The sequence below is a fragment of the Pantherophis guttatus genome, chromosome 2 (genome assembly GCF_059756535.1).
Source record: "Pantherophis guttatus breed Tessera chromosome 2, ASM5975653v1, whole genome shotgun sequence".
NCBI lineage: Eukaryota > Metazoa > Chordata > Lepidosauria > Squamata > Colubridae > Pantherophis > Pantherophis guttatus.
Window position 1 is genome coordinate 47,793,752 of NC_142064.1, and position 14,226 is coordinate 47,807,977.

The following is a 14,226-nucleotide window of genomic DNA, read 5'->3' on the forward strand; positions in this document are numbered from 1 at the left end:
GATTTTTTAAAGGAGACAGATCTGTGATTCCCTCTTGGGAATAATGGCTAATTAATCTGTGGGTGTATGCTCAATGTGAAGAATAGCTTTATTTTAAAAGGTAAATCTAACTATATTTTTTTTCTATCACCAGTCAGGTCCTTTAATACATGACTCATTATAGAAGTGTCATAGGTTACTAAGAAGATGTTGTCATCCTTTGATAATCTTTTTTTTATTAGGTAAAAAGAGAAAAGAAAAAAATGAAAATGAATACTTATACATATAAAAAAACCCTTTAAAATTGGTTTCTGGAATTCATACCCTAATTTGAAGTACAATTTACAGTACTGGTTTAATGGATTGTCTACTACCAAAAGTCCTTTTTTAATCATTTGAACTTTTAATGTAAATTTCAGTAACAACATGTGGGAATTGATTCCAAAATAGGTAAGAAATACTTTACTATAATAATGTATCTAAAGATACATTAGAATATAATAGTTTTATGATATTTCAGTCTTAACTCTCCATATTTTACTATCTGTAACTTAGTCTTCCATTTGTATCATTCTTATATTCTTTAAAAATCATGTAACAAAATGGGAGGAAAAATAATTCCAACAATAATTGTTGATGATGTCATTCAGTAAACCTTACCCAAAACTCCAGGCAATTCAGTCAACATGAACTAATAATGTACAGACAACATTATTAGATTATAAGAAATCTTACTGTGCAAGTAAATCTTACTATATAATGTCACCTGTGTCAACTATCTTCCTAAATAACTTTCTGAAACTGGTTGAATTTACAAACAAATATAAAAACAACAAAAATGATTAGGGGGCTGAAAGCTAAAACATATGAAGAATGGTCATAGGACTTGAGTATGTCTAGTCTAATGAAAAGAAGGACTAGGGGGTGACATGATAACAGTGTTCCAATATTCCAATGGTTGCCACAAAGAAAAGGGAGTCAAGCTATTCTCTAAAGCACCAAAAAGCAAGACAAAAAACAATGGTTGGAAACTAACCAAGGAGAGAAGCAACCTAGAACTAAGGAGAAATTTCCTAAAGGTGAGAGCAATCAACCAAAAGTGGAATAACTTGCCTTCAGAAGTTGTGGGTGCTCCATCATTGGAACCTTTCAAAAAGAGACTGGACAATTATTTGTTCTGAAATAATGGGGTCTCCTGTTTGAGCAGGCGGTTGGATTAGAAGATCTCCAAGGTCCCTTCCAACTCTATTATTCTATGTTCTATATTTTAATATTTGCAATTTTTATTATCAAGAAAAACTTTACCACAAACTGTTGGAAAATAGTAAGCAAGGTCATGACTATTAAAAAACTAAACAGAAACTCATTGCTATCTAGAAATGGAGGGCTGGCAGTGTGAATTTAAACCATACTGCTGGCTGACACTCAGGTTTATAAAATCAACTATTAGAGTAATATAGTTTGCCAAATGGACTAGAAAAATGGATCCTGAGCCAGCTGTTACCACTGACTCACCTTATTAAAATAGCTTGCTTGGCTCCCACATTACTTGACACCTATCATTCTTTTCAAGGTCTTTTTCATCAACCACAGCAAATATAGAACTTGGCTGGGTGCACAAATCTAATCATGTGTTCTAAGAAGAACATATTTAAAATTGCATTAGATAAAAATAGCAAAAGCCATCAAAATGAACATATGCATTCTATCTCGATAGTCTTCCTTCTAGCAACACATAGTGTATTACAACAATGAACAAAATGGGAGGGGAGGGCCCTGAACACTGGCAGCAAATATTCCTAAGGCATGTTCTAGCCTTGAATGTGGAAATATCCTTCTGCTTCTCCATAATTTCATCAGTTCAAAATAATTCTGCTACTAAAATAACATTTTCTCCTTTTGCAGTAATGTCATCTTCTCAAACAGACTTTTGAAACAGAGGTAACAATGATATAAAGGTAAAGGTAAAGGTTCCCCTCGCACATATGTGCTAGTTGTTCCCGACTCTAGGAGGCGGTGCTCATCTCCGTTTCAAAGCCGAAGAGCCAGCACTGTCCAAAGACATCTCCATGGTCATATGACCAGCATAACTAAATGCCAAAGTGCACAGAACGCTGTTACCATCCCACCAAAGGTGGCCCCTATTTTTCTACTTGCATTTTTAAAGTGTTTTCAAACTGCTAGATTGACAGAAGCTGGGACAAGTAATGGGAGCTCACCCCATTACACGGCACTAGGGATTCGAACTGCTGAACTGCCAACCTTTTGATTGACAAGCTCCATGTCTTAGCCACTAAGCTACTGTGTCCCTATTAGCAATGATATAGGTCAGTGATGGCTAACCTTTTTGCCGTTGCATGCCAAAAGCGGGGAGACCGCGGAGGGGTCGCATGTATGCGTGCCCACACCCATAATTCAATGCACCTCTCCCCATGTGCATGCATGCATGACCCCCTCGCGCTCCCCCCGCTTTTGGCACACAATGGCATGGTGGGCCCGGTAGGTCCGTTTTTCGCCCTCTGCATGCTCCCCAGGCTTTTTAGGAGCCTGGGGAGGGCGAAAACAGCTTTCCCCACCCCCCACAGGTCCTCCGGAGGCCGGAAACAGCCCATAGATTTGTCATCACGGATATAGATGATACCTTAAATAATTCCTGATTGTATCCTGGCTAACAGCAATCTATAAGCAAATCTTTTAAACAAACAAACAATCCTAAGTAGCCAAATTACCAAATCCAGCTGAACCAAACTGAGATGTTAGGCTCAATTAGAAGCCAGAAGATTCCAGCCTAGTTTGATAGATTTCTCTGAATGATAATGGTAATCATGAATACAGAAAATATTCATTATCAACAGGTACTAGGGAGTCTCCTCATATGGAGAAGTTAAATTTCTTTTCTATAAACCTGCAGTAGAAATGTATATCAGCATACTTTGTTGTTAAGTATGGGACTATTCTGTCCCAGTAGCAAGTCTAGACAGTTGTCGTGATTTGTGGATTCATATGCCTTCATTTTCCTTCCCATCAAATGTCAATCATTGGTAGAAAAAATATTAACCAATCATTTCTTTCAATGTGGGTCTGAATTTGGGAGGATGCAAATTTCAACAGGTAGCTAGACAGGATTCACCTTGCTCATTTTTGCACAAGTGTTTTGCATGAACACATTCAAAGGGAATCTATCATTTGATGTCATCTGATAGTCTTCTTTGGCACAGAGTTTAATAGTATTGCACAATAAGCATCCCAGATTAGAGCTATTTCAGAAATGATGTCTGCCCTTATCTATTCAATTACATCTAATTTTCAAAGACTTTATAGGTTAGCATTCTCCATTCTGCCTTGTATCTTACAATTTTAATTTATGTTTTGTAGTTTTAAACCATTATCAAGTGTTGATGGCAGCTGCTCAACATGTATTTTGGCAATCTTGTTTTCTAGTACATCATTCATAGCCTAACTGATTTTTCTAAGGAATTTGATGGCATGCCACAAATAAAATAAAACAGCCTTAACATGGTATTGCTAGCTTCTGGTGATACTTGTGACTTGATGAAGATGAAAACCTCAGCCATAATGTTTTTAATCAAGTTATGTACAGTAGACATCTCCAAATTCATGATTCAAAGGAGACTAGTTTTCTTGTATCCTTTTTTATTGCTCATCTTTTACAACAGTATTTACGGGGAAAAAACTTAGCATTTTCTGTTTTACATCTGATATTTAAATTGATACGCTTGTTTTAATACAGGGGTGTCAAACTCACGTCGTCACAGCAGCGTCAGGTGACGTATTGGGACTTTTCTCCCTTTGCTAAACATGGGCGTGGCCATGGCCAGCGTGTGATGCATCCAGCCTGCGGTGAGAGTTTGACAGCCCTGTTTTAATAGATCTTCTCCATGCTAGCTATAGCTATCCTACATTTAATTTTGGATTCAGTAACTCCCATTCAGTCAAGTTTGGAACCCAGGAAAATAAAACCCAACTGAATCAGTTTGTTCACTCTCAATTATTATATCAATATCAATTATTATCTCAATATTACCATATTTTTCAGAGTATAAGATGCACCTTTTTCCCTCCTAAAAGAGGCTGAAAATTTGGGTGCATCTTACACTCTAACTGTAGCTTTTTCGAAGATTTTTTCAGTGCTAATGAGGCGCTAGCGAGTGAAGCGATCTTCCCAGCTTTACCTGCTCCCTCAACTCTCCGCTGTGCTTTAACGAGGTGCTAGCGAGTGAAGCAATCTCCATGCTTTGCTTCGACTTTCAGCTATTCTTTAGAAGCTTGTTTTCAGCCCTAACTAGGTGCTAGTTGAGTAAAGCGATCTCCCCCACCCCATGCTTTGCCTGCTTTTCTCATTGCTGCTTCCTCTCAGATGTGCCTTAGGAGCTGTTTTTTATCCCCAAGCAGGGGATAAAAAACCATCAAACTAATGTGCTGAAGCCGACCAGACTAAGGACTCTAGCCAGATGAATACCTGGTAGGCAGATTTTTTTTCCTGTTTTCCTCCCCAAAAACTAAGCTGCGTCTTATACTCTGGTGCATCTTATACTCCGAAAAATACAGTAATATAGATAAAAAGGTGAGTACTGTAATGAAATGTTGTACAGTCTAGCTTTTTCACTTTCTTCCTTGGTTTTCATATCCTCTTCATTTTCTGTCACTGGAATGGTATCTATGGAGATACCAGGTCATGGTTGTCCCAAAGGTGCTTTTTCAAGAGGTGACTGGATTTTCTGGTTTTTCTTTGAAGACGTTTCTCTTCTCATTCAAGAAGCTTCTTCGGCTTCAGAGCTGAAGAAGTTTATTGGATGAAAAGCAAATTGTCTTCAAAGAAAAACCAGAAGGTCCAGTCGCCTCTTGAAAAAGCAACTTTGGGACACTGGGATGGTATTTGTTGCACAACTAAAATTGCTAGTATTTCTGCCATCAATTCTTATTCCAGGTTTAATTCACATACTGTAAGTTAAGATGGCCAAAAACTACCCTGTTTGTAAATCTAACAGAAATGAGGACACTATACAGCCCTGTTGCATACTTTTTCTAATTCTAAAACACTATATGTCTTCATAAATCTTCTGATAGTGGCTTCTTGTTAGTTGTAGCTTATTAATTGAATCAAACGTCCAGGGATGCCCATTGCCTTATGGTAATTTCATATTTTTTCAGATTCAGAGTCTTTGCTACACTTAATTTTATTTTGAAATTCCTGTTCCATGGTCCATCAAACATTTGCAATGTGGTCTTAAGTGCTTCATCCTGCCTAAAATCAGAAAGCTCTTTTTCCCCTCATTGAGCCTAGTCATTATTATAAGATTCCATAGTAGTTGGAGTAGCCAAATATGCATAAATATACAAATATATAAATATGTTGTTTGTAAATGAATGTCCTTCTAGAACAGTGAAGCTGAAGTAAATAAATACAAGAGCCATCTGCAATATATTTCCACCAGTCCTGTGGTTATTCTTCCATTGCTTGAAATGAGAGTTATGGGGTTGTTGGTCATTTAAAAATCTTGTGGCTCAATACATCTTTGGAATAAAAGTACTGAATTGCTTAATTTTTCATGGTAGTCTCTGAAGGTTGCAGATTATAAGCATTAAACATTTGAATAAAGAAAATGAAATAGGAGCATGGAGCAGAGGAAAAAGCTGTTCTGACACGATGTATTCATTATCCAGACAACCCGTCACTAAGGGAATTCATTTGCTAAATGGTTGTATGTCACAGATAAGAATTATAACACTAATGCAAATGATGACCAAATGTTTTAGGGTTTTTTTGCTATCCTATAATATTAAATTTAAGTAAACACAATGTACAACCAATATTAAAAGTTTCCTTTTATCTTTAACCAAAACATTAAAAAAACCCAGTGAATCTACACCTATGGATGTGAAAGCACATAAAATGCAAAGCAAACATTGAAGAAAAGAAAATCAAAGAAACACAATTGGTTTATTAACAAAAGACATAACCCCACAAACAACATTTGCCTGTGATAAGGAATCTGTTTTAGCAAGCAAAACAGGAAGTTACTTGGTAGCAATTGCATGGAATAATAGCAAAGTTCAAAGAGAATTAATGTTCTATTTATTGAAAGACATTTGTGGAGTAGATCTATGAGTGTCATGCATATGACTAATAGAATGCATATTCCCACAGTTAATACAATGATTACCAATCTCAGAATTGTGTTCAGCTTCTGGATTGTTTGCCATTTGGTAATATTTAAACATAGATGTTCATTCTGGAAGTGATCTGTTGATGGCCTGAATTGACCTAAGTGGTGATAGCAGGGGTGGGTTCTACTTACCTTTATTACTGGTTTGTAGCGGGGCCATGCACATGCTCTTCTGCACATGCACAGAAGCATTTTGGTGACGTTGGGATTGGTGGGCGGCGCCTCCCGCCAGTTTTACTACCAGTTCTATAGAACCGGTACGAACCGGGGGCAACCCACCACTGGGTAATAGAGTAAAGGTACTGCTATGTCATACACCAGTGTTAATTCTGCTAATGGGTATATGTAACAATTTGTAAATCTGTCATTCTCATTTTACCATTTATTATGGGTGACAACAGCATGTCTCTAATAACAAAATGTATAGTTAAGGTTACGATCTTTTCCTAATGGTGCATTAATTCACTAACATACATGCAACTACAATTGCAGTTATTAAAATATATACAATAGAGGTATTTTGTAATATTCATATGCACACTAACATCACTATCTCTTTATTACTTCCAAATGGTATAAACCTATTTTCTGTGTCAATAATCAATTACAACAGTTTGAATTATGCACTCTGGGTTCTTACAATAAAGGGTTATGTTGAACTGGGAAATGCTACATCCCAAGATGCTAGTTGCAATGCACAAAGCTCTATTTTTAAAACTGAAAAACAGCAGTAACACAAGCATTTTATTATAGGATTTAAGCAAAATAAAAATAAGACATAGAATTTATTTAACAGAGAGGTAAAATGGCAGGAAGCAAAGGAACATTGAAGAACATAACACCATAAACCTATGTGGAGTAATCACTTCCTCAAGCAGGAATTTATTTTAAAGCTTCTCTGATAAATAGCATTTAGCATCCATTTGAAAATCTCCAGTGAAGCTTACCATCCCTCTCAGCAATTTATTCCATTGTCAAATTGCTGTTGTCACTGCATTTTTCTTAATGGTTAACCATAATCTGACTTTTTGTATAAGACTAATATTGTACATACATTAATACAATCTAAAATTATATTTGCCTGTTTAACAGCCCTGTCATAGTATTGACTTAAATTCAGCTTTTGATCAATTATAGTTTCAAGACCTTTTTCACACATCTTACGCTTGCATATTTGATTTCTTTTCTCTAAGTGAAGTGACATGAAACACTATTAAATTTCATTCTATAACCTTTAGCCCCCCCCCCTTTTTTTTTAAACCTGTTAAGATAATTTGGACTTTTTTGTCTTTTAGTGAGAGAAAGTCTCACTAAAGTTCTAACAAGAGCACAAGCTAAAAAGGCAGAGAAGAAAGAGGAAAAAAATGAAATAATCTTGTTACATATTTATTTTTCACCCTGACTTCTTTCAAGCCCCCTTGAAAAAATAAGTAGATAAAACACAAAGATAAAGCTTAGAAGGAAAGTTTTGAATTAAAAGAGAAAAGTAGATAGAGGAAAGAATGCACAGTAGACTGGTTCAGAGAAACCATTGCGGAAGATGAGAAAAAACAGGTAAAAATAGGATAGAAAAATAACTATTTTTGCTTATGAAGGCAGGCATGCTTATGGTATAGAGGATACCGTAAGCATGCCTGCCTTACAGGCATAGAGGATATCAAAGCAGAGGGGAAAGTTTAGGAGAGGTGTAACCTGTTGGATAAATTTTATTGCCTGGAATTACATCAGCAATAGAGAAATGCTGTAAATCATGTTTTGAAGGCCAATTTCCTGACCATTATGGCTTTATCAAATTAATTTAAAGACAAAACTGCATTTGTTATACCACAAGGAATTAAACTGGATGGAAAGAGTTCAGATTACCCTACAAACACTATTGTCTATATAAACAAATTTTTTGGTAGAAGGATGGGCTATATGTGTTTCTATGAATGTTTAATATATTTTGTAGTGAACTATCTGATTTGCATTGCTCAAAGAATTAGGTTAGTTGGACTTGATTTTCTTCCATTTTCTCATCTCCTCAAATGTGGCTACGGATACACAAACACTATTTCTGGAGAGAAAATGGAGAGCAAAGGTGTGTAAAATTTCTCACTTTATTTTTTCACAAATTAATATTACTAGTGATCAATAGCAATTTAGGTGCACAAAAGAAGCTAATATAGCCTGCAAATCGATGAATTGTTCCATACTTTTTTTTTTTAAAAAAAAAAATACCTTAACTTGGAAACTTGTATCCAATTTAGTGTTAGACAAAATGCCATGAAACAAATAAATAAAAATTATATGACCTATACGTTTTATTCCTCTCTACTGTGTCAAAGGCATATGTTGAATGCTATATGTACAATACACTCAACTATATTAATGCTTCTTTTCTGTTCTCTTTAATGCGCTGTGTACAATGCCATCAGCTACATCAATACGCCATTCTGTTGTTTAAGATTAACAGGAGCCTGCTCTAATGAACTGTGGTCTGTATTTTAAAATCCCTCAAACAACGCAATGATCATTAGCTGAATGAGCTCTCACGTAGATTGCTCCTCATGCAGCAGCATTGCCATAAGTTAAAACAAAAACTATAAGGGTAGTTGTCTTTATAAGCAAGCTATAGTTAGATAATGAAAACAAACAAACAGAACCCCCCCCCATGAAAATTCTAAATCTATAGCTGACATTCTAAAATCCAGATTTAGAACCAAGAATTGGAGTTAAATGCATAGATGGGAGAAGTAGTCTGTTTCTAAATTATTATTTAAGCAGAAACTCAACTGGAGTTTGCCAAGGGTCCGTGGAGATTCTCAGTTATCTATGTCATGATTGTCCCAAAGGTGCTTTTTCTAAAGGAAACTGGACTTCCTTTGTTTTTACTTGAAGATGTTTCACTTCTCATCCAAGAAGCTTCATGACCAGCTATGGAATATTTTTTTTTAAATAAAAATAAATATATATTCTTTGCAGAACATTTTGGTAACGCAGCTTTCCTTTATAGGATCCTTGGTGCTTTCTGAGATTAATTGTTACACTGATGATGTTACCTAGTTTGGTAATGAAATGTCTACAAGAAAACAACCAAGGTCAGAGAACTCCAAGGACCCCACAGTTCACCCCTAAGCTACAAACATTCCAATCAACATCCACAGCTTTCCTCAATGGACAGCTGCTAATGTAACTTTAATTAACTTATCTTTCTTTTTCATAAATATGATTTTATAAAAATAATCAAACATCCAATGTGTGCTTTTTTTTGTAGGCAAATAGAGAAAGACAAAGTGTCATAGCAATTAGGGTATTAGGTTTCCTTCAGGAAAGCCCAGATTCAAATCAACACTTTTTAATCTTAGCAATTGGAATAAAATTGAAAATTTATTCCTCATAAATAAATCAATATACTATACTATCTTTTACAAAAATAATGGAAGCTTGGGAAGTCAGAATAGAAATCTTTGGTATATTTCATGTTTTTCTTGTTTTGAATTTTACAGGGTAGAATAAAAAGAAAATCTTTCTCTCTGTTGAATTTAAAACTTTTTAAATGATAAAATAATTCCTTACTATTTATTTATTTATTTATTTATTTATTTATTTATTTATTTATTTATTTATTTATTATATTTCTATACCACCTTTCTCCTGTAGGACTCAAGGCGGTGTATGTCAGAGGCAATCAGCCCCGTTACTTTCCTGGGGTAATTGCCTGGATCATGGCATTTTCCTTGTGTATACTTTTGAAAAATAAAACCGGAATACATCTTCTAATTAAACTCATTTATTTGTTATAAGGAAAATAAAACACCTAACTAATCTAATAAGTTACATTTTGAATAAAAGTTCATGCTGGCTGCTTCTCAGCAGTCGGACTTCTGGCCAGAGAACAAAAGGAAAGAGATGTGGGTGAAGAAATGCAGATACACGTAGCTTACTGATAAGAAGTTGGCAAGCTACGGAAAGTCTGACAGTCCAGAAATGAGAGCTCAGCTGGTAAATACAAAAAACGCAGTGACAGTGTACAGCCAAGAAAAATATAGACATACAAACATCATAAAATTGCTAATTAAAATTATTACTTAGTTTGGCCAATTAAATAAAACCCAGAATTAGATAACATTTTAAAAAATCATTCACATGTTCATATGTTTAGCCCTGCCTGTTGAAACATCAGGGTCTTGAGGGCACGGCGGAAAGCACGGAGATCAGGGATATTCTGTATCTCCGGGGGCAGTTCATTCCAAAGGGTTGGAGCCCTCACAGTGAAGACCCTCCCCCTGGGAGTCGCCAGTCGGCATAATTTGACTGACGGTACCCTGAGTAGTCCCTCCCTGTGAGAACGAACTGGTTGGTGGGAGGCTATTGGTGGCAAAAGACGGTCTCGTAGGTACCCAGGTCCTAAGCCATGGAGTACTTTAAAGGTGATGACTAACACCTTGAATCGCACCTGGAAGACCACCGGGAGCCAGTGCAGCTCGTGCAGGAGAGGTGTTACATGGGCACAACGAGCTGCACCCATAATCACCCACGCGGCTACATTCTGGACCAGCTGGAGCCTCTGGGTGCTCTTCAAGGGGAGCCCCATGTAAAGAGCATTACAGTAGTCCATACAGGAGGTGATTAGGACAAATATATTTTAAATATATTTGATTTTAAAGATGTTTTCTTTTTATTCTGACTAATTCTTATAGACTGCGTGTACAAATCTCTTGGCAGGATTTCAGAAATGGTTTGCCATTACCTCCTTCCTAAAGCTGAGAGAGAGTGACTGGTGCAAAATCATCCAGCCGGCTTTGTAACCACTACATCAAATTGGTTCTCACATAAAAATGTTATAGAATACTATTTGTTTTGATATGCAACTCAGTGGTGGGTTTCAAATTTTTTTACTACTGGGTGTGTAGTAATTTTTACTGTGGATGTGGCTTGGTAGGCATGGCATGGCTTGGTGGGCATGGCTTGGTGGGCATGGCATGGGAAGGATATGTAAAATCTCCATTCCCATCCCAATCCAAGGAAAGGTTACTGCAAAATCCCCATTTCCTCCTGATCAGTTGGGACTCAGGAGGCAGAAAATAGATGGGGGTGGGGCCAGTCAGAATTTTTACTACAGGTTCTCCAAACTACTCAAAATGTCTGCTACTGGTTCTCCAGAACTGATCAGAACCTGCTGAAACCCACCTCTGATGCAACTTACCACGTGGCTTTCCTTATTTCTTATAAATATGTTAATAACTGAATAGCCATTCTTTTGTTTACATTATATTTATTTATCGAGAATCATTCCATTCTCTCATATTTATGTTTTATAATATTTTGAATTTGAATACAATAGCTATCTCAAAACATTAAAAGAGCTGTTGTTTGTTTTGAAATACTACGCATTATATTGCAACAGAAAAGTTTGTTCTTCTGTAGTCAACTTTCATTTCTAAAGTATCTCAGCAATCACATTTTCATTTCAATTTCTTGTCAAAATAACTGTACGATTACTTAGTCAAGCATAATTTCAGTCGTCTTATTGCATCTTTCAGCCCTCTTCACTTGAGCTTGTTCAATCAGATCTGGTGCCTACAGTGCCTATTGTACCTCAATTTTACCATCAGAAATCAGAAAATTATCAGATATGATGACAAGTAGTTAGAGCCTCACTTGCTGTTTGATTAGTTGGGCGCAATGCTTCCAGAATATCCTTCCATTAACAATCAAACATGCTGTCAGATCATTGCACTTAACATACCAAATAGTTGGTAAAGGATTATTAAAACCATTGGACAGTCAAGGGCCACTCAATCAGCCCTCAAATTCTTCCGGCACAGCAAAATGAAAGGTTGACCTCAAATCTATGTAGGTATATATTATTTATGGAATGCTAAAAAAAGTTATATCTCTGTGTTCTTTGACTGAATTCATGTTCTGCTTTCTAACATCTAGGTATACAAAACACAGGAAGAATTTATTGGAATTTTTTAATACTCCAGTCATCAAGCACCAACAAATTTACATTAGTTACATTAGTTATATTCTGGATGGTACATGACTACTGTAAATCTTGTGGATGTTTGCACATGTTTAGTGAGAAATGGGCAACCAGTTTTATGCAGCAAAAGCCAATAGTATTTTCATTTCCAATTATTTTCCAAAATTTATTTATTTATCAAATTTGTACAGACATTCATCTCACAGAAAACATTTATGGGTGACATATAACAATCAAAGCAAGTGGGCTGAAACCTCAGAGTGATTTATCTTGAGAAAACAAATATTTTAAAAATGCCCCCAAAGAGCGTTCAAAAATTCAGCTACATCTATTCCTCTTCTGCTGGCGTTTCCATGTCACTGTTCTTACATTCTTTGAAGCATCCCTTTCACCTTCCTAAAATATCACAGCTGCCAACCAGTGAAAAGTTGCCCAATGCTGACATATATATATATATATATATATATATATATATATATATATATATATATATTGCATATACAACTAAAAAAGTTATATGAGAAAAACAAAATGTGTATAGAGCTTGAACGAATTCATCTATCAAAAGTGATAAATGCACCATTTATTAAGATAAACTATTTTGCATGCTGTAATCAAATCTAATAAATATAATTGTGACTTCTAGAAAGTCTCCTTCTGTAACTGCACATTTGCTGGCCTTTCATAACTCAGGAAGATCATCAAATGTTTGCACTGTCACATAGTCAATGTAAGTGAATTTACAGTATTATGGCCAAAGTCACAGACTCTTTGGAGAAGAGTTTGTTTCTGTTTAAGAACATCTAATTGTTTGCCTCCAAAAATCCTCTCAAGATATGAATTCTTTAGTAGGTATCATTGTGGCCATTCAAGCAAAGAATCATCTCAGATTCACACTGTTTTCCTCTAGCTGTAAAGTCTGGGTTACAAAAGATGTTGTGCAAATGAATAAAGAAACAAGAAGCAAGGAGACTTTTCAATTACCAGGCTTTTGCAAAGTCCCCCCCCACACACACACACACCAATAAACTTTTAGAAGAATGGAACTTAAGACAGCAATTCCTAGCATTAAACCACAGCAGAACTAGGCAGACTATTTTTTGTTTGGTTTCCTGGGATTTGCCCTACTATCAGAAATGCATAGTGACCAAAGTATTCAAAATCAAGAAGTCATAAAGACTATTATCCTTTAATATAAAACTTAGCATACTGATTATTTCTTTTGTTGAGTGAATCTGGCTTCCATCTCATAGCAACACAGGATACTGCCTGATCAGATAATAGGCTCAAGTGCTATTTCCTTCAATGGAGTAGATCTTAAGGAAGGATGATGATGATGATAATGATGATTTAAATGTACACATGCACCCATCTCATGTACATGACTCTCGATTGCTAACAACTAAAAATAGAATAAAAAATAAGCAGAATTATAAATAACATAAAATAAGTGAGCAACAGCACTAACAATTGTCCCAAATAAATACAGCCAAGACACAAACCACATTATCAGAGCTTCAGGCTTGATGGCTAAACCAGGTCTTTAAGGCCTTGATGAAAGCTAGCAGGATTGGGGCAAGTTTGATGTCTGAAGGGTTGATGTTCCAGAGGACAATATGTGCAAAATTGTTGGGATATTATGAGATTTTGATATCTCATGTGATTTGGATGTTCTTTTTTTTTCCTTTTTTTAAATTGGAGAGAAAGTTTAGTTGGGTTCTAGGTCACAGATAGGCTGTGTAATTTGTTTCTAAAGGAAAAAAATAATAAATATAAAGTTTGGATATTTTGGATACAAAAATGCAAAGCAGGAATTATTGCAGAATACTCTGAGGCTGAGAATAATGAAAGTCAGTTGAAAAAAAACGACTGACAGAAGACAAGAAGGTAACATACTATTACTGATGACACCAGCATGAAATTACAAGAAACCATTTCGATAATCTTGGTGCAATAAAGTCCACCAGGTCACAAAGAGTTGAAAATGACAGAACAATTTGAACAACAATAGAATTCTTATCTGCTGAGATCACTGGAGAGCCCAATGGCCTTTCTAACCATAAAGTATATGTTCAGCCCAAAGATACA

The 14,226-nt window shown here is 35.8% G+C and overlaps 1 long non-coding RNA gene across 1 annotated transcript; it reads left to right on the forward strand.

The window, feature by feature from the left end:
- Positions 1–976: 976 nt before the first annotated feature.
- LOC148115100 (uncharacterized) lies at positions 977–6,939 on the forward strand. The gene is made up of 2 exons (XR_015731890.1): positions 977–3,623; positions 5,860–6,939. It is a non-coding gene; the product is annotated as an uncharacterized LOC148115100 (long non-coding RNA).
- Positions 6,940–14,226: the final 7,287 nt, after the last annotated feature.